Source organism: Callospermophilus lateralis, chromosome 9 (assembly GCF_048772815.1).
Source record: "Callospermophilus lateralis isolate mCalLat2 chromosome 9, mCalLat2.hap1, whole genome shotgun sequence".
Taxonomy (NCBI): domain Eukaryota; kingdom Metazoa; phylum Chordata; class Mammalia; order Rodentia; family Sciuridae; genus Callospermophilus; species Callospermophilus lateralis.
Window position 1 is genome coordinate 84,990,314 of NC_135313.1, and position 13,816 is coordinate 85,004,129.

Sequence of the window (13,816 nt, forward strand, 5' to 3'; positions counted from 1 at the left end):
TCATGTTGAAGATTTTTTTTTCCATTTCCAAAGACAACAGGCTCACCTCTTAAGAATGGGTGCCCAAAAAGAAAGGAAAAGAAAATTTTGTTCCATTCTTCAAATGCTGTCTGATTAGTCAGAGCACTTGCCTACATGATCCTCTAGTATATAGAGAGGGAGGGAAGGAAGGAGAAGAAGAATCAGAAATGGAAGTACCAAGAAACAAGGCGCTTATTGGAACTGCTTGCCATTTACTATTGGTATTGTGTTCTGAACTGACAGAAGTGTCATCAGTGACAGGCTGTGGGATAGATGGAAAACTCGTGGGAAACTAATGACAGTGAAATTGATATGGCCAGTGCCTTATTTCTGACATTAGGAGGTTGTGTTGTAGAACACTGCCTTAGAGAATATTCTTAAAAATCTATTGCTGTGCTCCCCAAGAAAGCCAGGCATTCAGTAACCACTACAAGGAAGGCCATGGGGTAGTCAGTTTCAGTTCTCCAGAAAAACAGCAATCATCAACTTACACAGAATTGTCCCCTCCCTGGTAATGTCAAAGAACGCTCATTTTTTCTTTCCAACCCTCCTTCCAACCAGAATAACTAGTGTTATGAATGAAAAAATTGGAGAGTGCAAATAATAATCCTTTCTGCTTTTCTCTCTTCCCCTTTTAAGGCCCTAAAACCATAAGAGACTTAACTTGTGCAACGGGAAAGGAGAAAAATGCGTTGAAACTAGTTTAATGTGAAAGTTTGAAAATAATTGGGGCAGCCTATTACCTATTGAAATAAAGCTATTCAAATTACTAAAGAGTGAACTAGAAATTTATTGAAATTCTTAAGATATTAAGGGAACCACTTCACAGTGGCATTAGCATAAATAAAATCATTTCATGCTTTTTTATCATCAGAAATTGAAACTTTTTCATAAATTGCCTATACTAGTTAAATGAACCTGGATATTTATGTATATTTTTTGAGTTTCAGAGTCTGAAAATGTGGCTTTGCATTTAGACAGCTAACCTTATAAGAAATGGAAACTCTTCAAGGATAGCAAAGAGATGACAGGGTAGAAATTCTTTTTCTTCTGCCTTTCGTCAGTAGAGAAAAAGGATTCCATTGAATGGGTGTGAAGGTCAATGTTGTATAGTACAAAAGCCTCAGCTGAACTTAGGACTGAAGGTTTGCAGTGAAGGAGACCTATTTGAGGCCTTGGGAGATAGGAAATGACATGAAATGTCCAGTTCTGAGCAAGATAAGTCACACACAAGAAAGTGAGGGACAGGGCAAACTGGCGAACCCAAAGGTAAAAGTCAAAGACAGAACAAGATTCACACTTAAGAAAACCAGAAGCATAAGATTAATAATGAAATGAAATGCTCCAAAGAATGTGCTAGATGCACAAACAACAACCAAAGATATTGTTTAATTTTTAAGGCAAAACAAAGCAAAAGGAAATAAATACTCAAGACAAGTGATCAGGAAGTTGAGAGAAATTATTTCCCCAAAAGTCATGATTTCTTACCCTGTTTCCATACTCTGGCAGATTTACAAATCAAGGACCCATTGGCTAAATGAAAAACTTGGTCACTGGCACACTGTAGAGGAAATACATAAAATAACGATTCCTCCAGTTCTTTTTCCGCAGGCATCTGTGAATATTTTCTTGATAACCTATGCTGGAGATATGTGTGGTGAGGTGATTGGAGGAGTATGGCCCAAATTTGCTTCACTCTGATTCTACTTTTCCTACAGATACACCTGAAGTCATTTCCTAAATTCCCAAGCACACAATTGAAAAGTACTTCATACTTGTTAGTTGGTATAACTCACCGTTCCAGTTACTAATGCCATGTAACAGATTATCCCAAGGTTGTGGGCTTAAAATTAACTTCTCATTTTTCTCTTGTTTTGTTGGCCAGGAATTCAGAAAAGACACTGTCAGTGGGTTTCATGTGAGATATCTTATATTGATATAGTCAGATGAGGTTCCAATTCCCTGAAGACTGCTGAATTGATTATACACGATGATTCACTCACCTGGATATCAGTTGATACTGGCTGTTGACAAAAAGCTTAGGCAAGGCTGTCATGTACAGTAATGTATGTTAATTATCAGGGCTTTGGATTTCTTACATAACATCTTGCTAGAGCAAAATTCTGCAGAGAATAAACTGACATCGTATGAACTTTTCTGACCTACCTTTGTAAAGCACATAGTATCACTTCCTCTACATCCTACAGATCTAATCTTTTCACAAGCTGCCAAAGTAAGAAGAGAAAGAAAGAGTGAAAGGATTTTGAGGCCATATACTAAAACTCCCTTATTCTCCCATTGATTCCAGAGAGGTAAGAGTTATTGTAGTGGGAAAAGCTAAGGAATTTTTTGGAAATATCCTTTCACCAAACTGGTTATAACAGCAAATCAAAATCAATAGTCATATCCTGGGATAATGGCAGAGATTAGTGTCACCCTTTTAGTCTTAAAGATGCAAAAGTGATATTCAATATCATTTTCCCTTTTAATTTACAAGCATAATCCCTATAAAAGCCAGTGGATCCTGGAGTTTGACAGCAGACTATTAAAAACTTAACTCAGGAATCATTGCTGCTTTTGTAGTAGATAGATATGGGTAGATAATACTAGCATAAATTTATGTTTATTATATATAATCACTGATCTGAAGAAAACATGATTTTTCATCCTAGCAGGAATGGAAATCAGAGGCAATTGATGTTCACATGGAATTGGAAAGAGTTACATTTATGGTCTTGCCCAGTACCTCTCCTTCTCAGACTAGAGTACAAACAGATGAGGATCCCTAGGCCATTCTAGAGAATACCATTAAATGTTTGACATTGTGCGTGTTAGACATGACGTCTGAGGAACAACATTTTGGAAACTTTGGTAAAATTCATGTTGTCCCAAAGCTGGGAGTTTTAAATCTATGACAATTTAGTCGTTACCTATATTCTGGAAGAAATTATGAGTCTAGTGTACTGATATTCTAAAACGTATCAGCCAAAAGTACATATATTCTAAATTATTGCAAGTAGGACACATTTCCCATCACCTAAAGAGAAAGCCCAGACCTTACTGGGCACATCATTCACAGTTTGTAAAAGTATTCCTCCTCATTTAAATGTTAAAAGAGAAGCCAGCTTTGGATAGGGAATATTCATAAAAGGACTTTGTAGCAGGTTCAAGCTATAGTCTAAACTACAGTGCAAATAGCCTTGCTGTTTAGGCCATATAATTCAAAATACTCTTAAGTAGGAGTGAATAAACTGTGGTTTGCATTCAAAATCTGACCAACTTCCTGCTTTTTTAATTAAAGTTTTGTCAGCACTGAGTAGTGCCTATGTACTTACATATTGTCTATTATTGCTTTCACAATGCAATGGCATAGTTGAATACAGGCAGCCTTTCCTTTGCACAGCTCTGATGTGCACAAATTTCAGTCAGCACACTTAAATAACACTAGACTCAAAAGAACATGATTCAAATTTCAGTTCTATAGTAGAGTACCATTAATTGTTGCCAGCTCTTCAGTCTACAAATCACTATGCAAATAAGATTTACAGCATAATCAGTGATTAATCAGTAAATGGTCACTATGCCTCAGTTATTCAGTTCATATCCAGACAATGAAGTATGTAGTTGTGTTCCTTCTTATTTTCTAATGACAAATTAATATTTTGAGCTGGGCATAGTGACACACACCTGTAATCCCAGTGGCTCAGGAGGCTGAGGCATGAGGATTGCCAGTGTGAAGCCAGCCTCAGCAAAAAGCAAGTTGCTAAGCATATCAGTGAGACCCTGTCTCTAAATAAAAATAGAAAATAGGGCTGGGGATGTGACTCAGGGTTGAGTCTCCTGAGTTCAATCCCTGGTGCCAAAATAATAATAATAATAATAATAATTTGAAAATGTGAATAACTGAGAGAACAAAAAAAGATGAAGGTTCATAAAAATGGAAAGAGATTGTGCCAATATTAGAAATGCAATTTGAGTATAGCATAATGTCAGAGAAACAAGAGCTGAATGGTAATGTTGATGCATCTGCTATGAGAGACTCTAGATATATGGAAAAAGGCATTTGATGAAGGATAAATCATAAACATAATATGTAAAGTGGTTATGATTTTAAAAAGACAACTCATAGGAAATGATGCCAGCAAAATTTTCACAATAAGGGAACTATTGGATATATTTCATGAGATTGGAAGTGCAAAGTGGTAGAAGCTGATCCAAATTAAAAAAAAAAAAAAAAAGTATAATTCCCAAGGACAGAAAAGATGTTCATTTCATATATTTAATTTCAGCAGCAAGCAGAAAGCAAGCATTATTTAAATTATTCTTGATACATGTTTAAGATCAGTTTTTTTGTTCTTATTTTGTGATAATTTTAAATTCACATACAATTGTAAAAAAAAAATAATGGAGAGAGATTCCATGTACCCTTTCCCAAGTTTGTCCCACTGATAATAAGTTTGGAAAAATGTGTAATAAAATCTCACAACCTGGATAAGTTTAAATAGAGGAATATAGTTTTTTTAATTATTAATGTTTCCAATATTTAAAGTGATGTATACTGGTATTTGTTTTTACTATTCTTCCAATTGTCCTATATACTTACAAGGGGATGAGACTAATGATTTGAAAATAATTTTGAAGGCTATGGAGCCATCCTAGTTTTATCCATTAATTCAGATTGCATTGCATGTTTTACCCAGTCCTATTATGGTTCCCATCTCCCTAACAAGCAAGGACATCCTACAATTTTGATTAAAAACTATAGTTCACAAAGCCTAAGCAATTTATGAACTGGCTCTTTACAAAAAATTCCCCAACTTCTTTTCTATAATACTAGTAGGCCCTTGAAGAACTCTGCAATGTTCATATTTAGCAGATTATCATGTCTGACAGAATCCTAAACTTTTTAAGGAAATTCTTTAGGAACTGCCAAGAATGTCACAACTTGAATAAAAATGAAGAACTACTTGAAATTAAAAATATTTGAAGCTATAAAACTTTGAACATTAGAGAACATTATAGTGTTCATTAAAAGAGGTGGCTTCTACTGAATGGCTGAATGAATTGCATTCCTTCCCATAAACAAATCTTAGCCAGAATGTGTCTGGAATTATTTTGCTTTTGTTCGTTTTGTCATGTCTTTCTTGAAAAAAAGGTGATAACATAAGAAATGCATGGTTCTAAGAATTCAAGATAGTTCTTTGAAACTTACATTTTTGTTGATCTGTCCATTTTAATAAAAGCAATTACACTTTACATGTAAAAATATTCTGAGTTGGAAAGGTGTATGTTTTCTGTACTTTTACTATACAATACCTAAAACAAAGAAGTTGTTTTTATGCACTTACATTAAGGCACTGTAATTTTTAAAAGTAGAAGAAAATTTTACAGAGCATATTTTTATTAGCTCTTGTTTTACAGCATGAAGGGAGAGTTGGTTATTTGAGAATTTATATTGTTATGTAGGATTTTTAAAGAACATCACAGGTGATAATATTTAACAGTTTCACGAATTTTAAAAATATAAATTGGAGTTGTAGAAGCACAGGAGAAATTTGAATTCTGTCTGTATCAACAGCTATCTTCATTTCAGTTCATGAACACTCAATGTCACTCTCAGAATCTCTGTGTCACAGGCAGCACAGGATTAAAATCATCACTAGGAGAAAGCAAGAATTGCTCAGACAACGTTTCCTAAACAACATCAATACTGAGTTGAATCTACAAGAAAATGATGAGGACAAATGGGAGAAATTTGATCAATATGATTTTTATGCCATTAAAAGACCTATTGTGACTTTTACTTCCATTTATTCTCACCTTCATGTTGACTTTGTGCAATCTGCTTAACACCGTTAATCAAAAGTTTTCTCATCTGTAAAATGGAGGTAATAGTAGTATTTATCACAAATGTTATCTTGAGAATTAAAAGAAATATTGGCTGTGAAATGCTTCACACAAAGCTTAAGAAAAAGCGCTCTGATAATTATAATGTGCTGTGAATGAGCTTTAAGTTCAGCCAGTAGTTATTTTTTTAAAAAAAAGCTAAAATAATACAATGTGCTAAATATTAGAGAAGTCGTTTGATGTAGTAAGCAGTCAGAAACCACTTTACCTACTGACCGTTATCTGCTTTCTGAGAAATTCAGACAAACCAACCCTCATCTTATGCTTTAAATCAAATTGGTTCCCTTATATCTTAATAATGCCAAAATATCAGGGGCAGAATAACAGAGGAAATTATAGATAGGGAAGCAAAGTCAATAAGTGAAGTTAATAAGAAAAATTGGAAGCACAGATGAAAACACTCCTGTGTCACAGCTTTTGAGCACAGTATTTAAACAAAGACCCAAAAGAACAAGTTCTCCTTTTGATGGTTATATCATCAGTCCTTGGAAACAAGATCTTTCATTATTCTAGAAGAATCATTATCAGTCAAGAGATATTTCATTTCAGTTGTTTCCATCAATATGTCTTTCAGTTTGGTTCTGAAATGAAGGAGATCGAAAGGAACCAAAGAAAGTTAGTCATCCATGCTTTGAGAAGAATCAGTTGACCCAAAGTGAGAATCAAGACACAGGACATTAAAAAGATTTTGCCAAATTAAGATATTAGCTCAAGATGATGAATTTTTTAAAAAAATTGTTGTTATTAAAAATAAGACAAAAATTAGGAATTGCCTGATTGTCTTAGTTTATTGAATTGATTATCGATTTTTTATCAAATAAGAGATGTCAGAAACATTAAAAAATAAATTTATTTAAAAAGGACAAAATATGTTAATGGATATTTCTCCAAAGACCTAAAAGGACCTAGAGGCATATATGGTACTCAAGATGCCTGATCATTAGGGAAAAACAAATCCAAACCACTGTGTAAGATAATATATCTATTAGGATGAATATTATCAAAAATTCAAAACTTAATAAGCATTGATGAGGTTGTAGAGGAAAAGGAAATGTCATTGAGAATATAGAAATGTACAGTCTTATAGAAAACAGTACCAAATTCTCTGAAAAAATTTCAACTAGAACTATTTTATGACCCAATATTTTCTTTTCTGGACATATAGTTGAAGGAAATTAAAACACCACCTCATACTGATATCTGTATTTCCATGTTCATTGCAGCATATTCACAGTAGCCTAGACATAGAAAAATACAAGTGAGTGATGAAGAAAATGAATAAAGAAATTATGCCACATGTGGTGATTTAGTCAACTTTTTCACCATTGTGATTAAAAGACCTCATCAGAACAACTGTAGAGGAGGAAAGGCTTATTTAGGGGCTCACAGTTTCAGAGGTCTCAGGCCATTATGGCTGGCTCCATTCCTTGGGGCTCAAGGTGAGGTAGGACAACATGGCAGAAGAGTGTAGCAGGGGGAAGCAGCTCACACGATGAACAGGGAGCAAAGAGAGACTCCACTCACTAGATACAAATATATACCACATAGCCTTGATCCCAGTGAACCACTTCCTCTAGATACACAACACCTGCCTCTAGTTACTACTCAATTAATCCCATCAGGGATTAATTCACGGATTGGGTTAAGACTCTCACAACCTAATCACTCTCTCCTATGAACCTTTGTGCATTGTCTCACACATGAGCTTTTGGGGGACACCTCATATCCAAACCATAACACCTGGATAATGGAATATTTTTCAGCCTTAATAAAGACTAAGAATTTTTTGTTTGCCACAACATGGACACACCTGGAGGACATTATGCTAAATGAAAAAGACAGGCACCAAAATATTGCATAATTTCACATATATTTCAATCTGAAAAATGAAAAGAAATCAAATACATAGAGATCCAAACAGTGGTTAACAAGGGTGATTGGAAGGATGGGATACGTAGGTCAGAGGACACAAAGCAGCAGATATTAAAGATGAACAAGTCTGTAGATCTAACATAGGACATGAGGACTATATATAATAATATTGTACTGAATAGGGCTTCAGGCAAATGAGTATATTTTAGTGGCTCTACCCACAGAAATGAAAAAAAAAATTTAAAAATGAGTAGCTGAGATGATGAATATGTTAATTTGCTTCACTATAGTAACCATTTTACTATCTATATGTATCTCATAACATCATGCTGCACATTTTAAATATACACAATGTTTATTTTAAAAATACATGAGAAAATAAGAAAATAATTTACTGTAGGATGAAATATGACAGAAGAAATGCCAGCTGGATAAACCAGGGTGATTTTTAAGACAAAATAAAGCAGAATGAATATATATACTAGTTTGAGGAAAGGAGAAACCAAACCACTAAATAATCAGACAAGTAACAGAGAGGACAACTTAGAGATGATCTCTCATACAGACAAGCCATCAGATAAAGACATTTCAATGACCAGAGAGAGAACAAAAAACTTTTACAAATCATAGACATTCCAGAATTAAAAATAGGCCACAAAATGCATGAGCATTCACCAAAGAACAAACAAAAGAGAAACAATGGTTAGTAAGCATATGAAAAGATGCTTAACGCCACAATTCATCAAGCAAATGTAAATTAAAACCTAAACATTATAGGATTAAATTCATTTTGGAATGATTAAAAAGAAAATGTAAAGTATTGACATATAGCATGTTAAGCATTGGCAAGGATGTGACACAAATGTAATTCATTACATCGTTGGTGAGAGTATGAAATGGTGCTACCACTTTCTAAAACTATTTGACATTTTCTAGTAATTGTAACAGGCACCTCCCCTATGACACAATAATTCTTCCACTAGTTATTAAAATAAATATTTTTACGTATCCACAAAGAAATGTGTATAAAAATGTTTATAGTGACTTTACTCATAATAGCTAAAACCTGCAATCATCCCAAATGTCCATCAATAGAGAAAAGGTTACCTATGTTGTAGTTATGGAATGAAATACTGCTCAATAGTGAAAAAGAATTAATTATTAATTAAAAAAGAATCCTCCAAATATCATATCAGATGAAAGAAGACTGGGAAAAAAGAATAATTATATATGTGTAAAGGACAAGACCAACAAAACTGAAGCACAGATAGAAGCAACAATCACGCTTTCTTCTTTGTGTATAATTGGGAAACGCTGTGAAGAAGCATAAGGGAACTTTCAAGTATGATAGAAAAGTTCTGTATCATGATTTGGATGGTATTTATGAGCTGCATCCAATACAAAAATTAAAATTAAAAAGCTATTTTATAATGCAGGTCTACAATATATAAAGTTTGATGAATTTTGACAAATAATCATGCATAGTCATGTTGTAGAATGCTCTTTTCCATAGGACAGCCAACAGCCACATGTGGCTATTGAGGTCTTTAATAGTAAGATGCATTGTGAGTATAGGATACTGTTTGGAATTTAAAATTTAGCATACACACACAATGAAAAATACTCAAGTAATCTTTCTTGGTTATGTGTTTAAATTACAACATTTTGTATCTATTAGTTTATATAAAATACATTATTAAAATTAATTTCAATTCTTTTCTTTTTAAATGTAGCTACTAGAAAATGTAAAAAAATAATATCAGTGGCTTACATGACAGTTCTAATGAATAGTATTGTTAGGAACATTCAACGTAATTATGGATTCAGTTTGTTCTAAATCTGCCATTTTGATATTTGTTTTCTATTTGTTCCATCTTTTCTTGGTTCTCTTCTCCAGCGTTCTTTTCAATTATTTGAGACTTCAGTTTTCTATTTTTATCTTCAGTGTTGGCTTATGGGTTATACATTTATCTTTACTTTTTCAGTGCTTGATCTAGAGGTTACAATATGTGTGCTCGATTAACACAGTTTATGGTAAAATAAAACTTCATCCTTTACATGTACTCTAAGCTCTTCACTACAGTACACCATTTCCTTCCATCTCCTTCCATCTCTTTCATTGCTCTTGTTATATAATTTAATTCTACATATATTAAAAATAACACAAAATGTTAATATTTTTACTATAAACACACAGTTATATTTTAAAGAATATTAAAATAAATACTAAATGTTATTTATGATTAACCACAGTTTTACTATTATTGATGCTCCAAATTTTTGTTCTGCCAGAATAACCTCTTAAAACTACGTTGTGCCAGGCATGGTGGAGCTTGCCTGTAATCCCAGTGGCTCTGGGGTCTGAGGCAGGAGGACTGCAAATTCAAGGGTAGCCTCAGCAATTTAGCGAGGCTCTAAGAATCTTGGCAAAACCCTGTCTCAAAATAAAACACTAAAAGAGCTGGGGATGTAACTCAGTGGTTACGCATCTCTGGGTTCAATCACTGTTACCAAAAATAAAAATTAAAATTAAAATGCTATTTTGTAATGCAGGTCTACTGGCAATAAATTCTCTCAACTTTTGTGTTCACAGATTTTCCCCTTCTTTTCAAAAATATATTTTTGCTGGGTTTAGAATCCTAGATTCACAGTTGTTTCAGTATATTGAAACAACTAGCTTTTTTCACCATTTTCTACTAGCTTCCATATATTATTATGGCCATATGTCAGCTGTCATTTTAATCTGTTTTGAAATGCTTGCCTTTGTCAGGCTCCTTTTTGATTTTCTTATTCACTGTTTTTTCTTTCTTTCTTTCTTTTCTTTTCTTTTTTTTTCAGTTGTCAGTGGACCTTTATTTTATTTATTCATATAAGATAATTATATTGAACCCAGTGCCTCACACATGCCAGGCAAGAACTCTGCCACTGAGCAACAACAGCAGCCCCTTATTCACTGTTTTTTTTTTTTTTTTTTTTTTTAATTTTTGGTGTACAACCCAGTAATTTCTTTCTTTCTCTTATTTATTTATTTGTTCTGATTAGGTATATGTGACAGCAGAATGCCTTTTGATTCATTGTACACAATTGCAGCACAACTGTACATTCCTATCGTTGTACACAATGTAGCATTGCACTATATGTGAAGTCATGCATGTCCTTAGGGTAATGGTGTCCATCTTATTCCACCATCTTTCCTACTCCCATTTCCCCTCATTCCCTCCCTCCCCTTTGCCCCATCAAGGTTTCTCCGTTTTTCCTATGTCCCCCACATTATGGATCATTATCCTCTTATCAGAGAGAAAAATTGGCCTTTGGATTTTTGGGATTGGATTACTTCATTTAGCATGATATTCTTCAACTCTATCCATTTACCTGTAAATACCATAATTTTATTCTCTTGTAATGCTGAGTAATATTCTATTGTGTATATATACCACAGTTTCTTTATCCATTCATCTATTGAAACACATCTAGTTTGTTTCCACAGTTTAGCTATTATGAATTGAGCTGCTATAAACATTGATGTGACTGTATTACTATAGTATGCTGGTTTAAATTCTACCAAATATTTATTGGGATAGAGGAAGGCACAGAGATTCAAATCAAAGGAATATATAATCTCTTAATCACTGTTTTTAATTATTTCATTTCAACATACCTTGGTAATATTTTTAATGTTTATTCTGCTTGTGGTTCTTAAGTTTCTAAGATCTCTAAATTTGTGTATTTCATAAAATTTTAAGACTCAGCCATTTTTAATACTATAAATTTGTTTGTTTGATTGTTTTCCCATTCTTTCTTTTTTCTTCTCTCCTGTGAAACCAATTATGAATATTAGAGATCATTGATATTTTTTGTCAGGTCACTGATTTCCTAGTTTTTCTTTCTTCCATTCTTATTGTTTTTTGTTTTTCCAAGTTTTCTTCTTTACACAGTTTATTTTGGATAGTTACTAATGCTTCATCTTTAATTCTACTTATGTTTTCTTTAACATTTTATTGCCTTTTCTTTCATCCATATTTTTTTCACTCCTAGTATTTTTTTTTTTTCTCTAGAATTTTCATTTGTTTTTGCATCACTCATTCCTTTATCAGGTTGGTATTTTTCTTTACCTTTCTGAATAACAAAATGCATTTTCTTACTGACCTCTACTTGAAAACAAATTTTGTTTGAAATTTATCCTTCAAATATCATGCTATTTAAGTAATTTTTTGTCAGTTTTAATTTGAACTTTTTGCTTATGCATTATATTTTCCTGCTTCTTAACATATTTCATAATCTAGGTGCCAAATAATTTGAATGTTACATTTTCAAGTAATGTTTAATAGTATTGCATTCCTTTAAATAGTATTGAACTTTTTCTGGAATCTAGCTAAATTGGAATTTTTTTGATATCTTTGAGGCTTGCTTTTAAGATTTGTTAGTTCATCAGGACAGCTTTTAATTGAGTGCTAATTTAGTTATACTATTAAAGTGATATTTTCTGAGAATGCTATCTTATACCTTACTTTTGGTGTTTTTTGTTGCTGTTGTTGCTCTTGTTTGACCAAGTGTTACTATAATCTACTTCTAATCATATGTAAAATTTGGAAATTATTCAGGCTTCTGCAGTCTTGATGCTATTTGTCTAAGCTTATAACCTTATTTTCTAAATACATTGATTAGTACTTCTCCAGAGGGTTTAGGGGGCTCCTCTGTGGGTCACTGTACCCTTTCTTCTGTGCAATAACCTCCTTTCTATTATTGTGACACAAATTAAAGCATCAAGGGCCTCCCCAAATTCTGAACTCTGTCTCCTCATGGTAGTGACAGCCAGGTACTTTGTAGATTTCTTCTCCCTGCACCACAGCCTAGAGACAAGAGACTGTCTCTAGGCAGAAGGCTGAAGCTGTCATAGGTTCATTCCATTTTATTAGTTTTCTTCACTTGGACTCACTCTTCTGAACAACCTGTTGCCTGATAATATGAGAAATATCATTTCTGAAGTTTTATCTACTTCTTCAGTTGTTTGAGTCAGAGATATGAGTAAATTCCTTTTCATTTATCCAGATCAATTTAAACAAATAATAATATTTTGATTCATTTAATTTCATATTCCGCTGACTCTAGATTCAGATACTGCTTCTAAGAGATTCAAAAATTCTAATTAATTGAAGCAAATATGGAACAAAAATTGTGTACTAAAAATTTTTGTAAACCTTGAGTAGTAAACATGTATAAATAAGGAGTTAAATATATGCTAGTAAATATACATTTATGTGAATAATTTATTTGTCACTTAGCAACATTTTGGAAATACAAAGAAGTACATTTTTATATTAAAGATAGTTAAGAAATAAAGTAAATGACCAAGGTAAATTTTTCCAATGTTACTTTTTCACTTAAAATAATTAAATTTAAAAAAAGTCTTCTATAAATATTTTAGATGAAGCTCTCTGGAGGAATAAGTCTAAATGAAGTAACTACTTTTTCCTAAGCTCTATATTTTTGTAATATTCTATATTTCATAATGTACTTTTTAAAAATCACCTAAGAATCTAAGTCATTTAATTTCCATTTTTATTAGTTCTCCCCATGCCTAGCACATTGAATAATCCAGTCACCACCTGCACTTTGATAATTATGAATCTTGACACATATTCTACCTACTTTCTTCTGCTCAAGAGTCTTCTACTCATCAAATCTATTAATGAAAACATTACTTGCCAATGTATATCCCAATATAAAATTTCAGTGAAAATAAATATTCTGTGACTAAAACATTTTATCTGTTTGCCTATATTCTAAATCTTCATTGCATGTGTTTTATAGTTTTTTTTAACCTTCTTAAATTGGATAATATTAATATTTCCATGTCAGAGTTATCCATTTGTGAGCCTCAAACTTTGCATAATATTCTCAGAGGCAATGCTGAGATTTGGACTCCATTCCAAATAGCTAAAACTGCAGATACTTATTTCTGGATGAATGTTAATTTTTTTTTCTAGGTGAGTATCTAGAAAACAACACACAATGG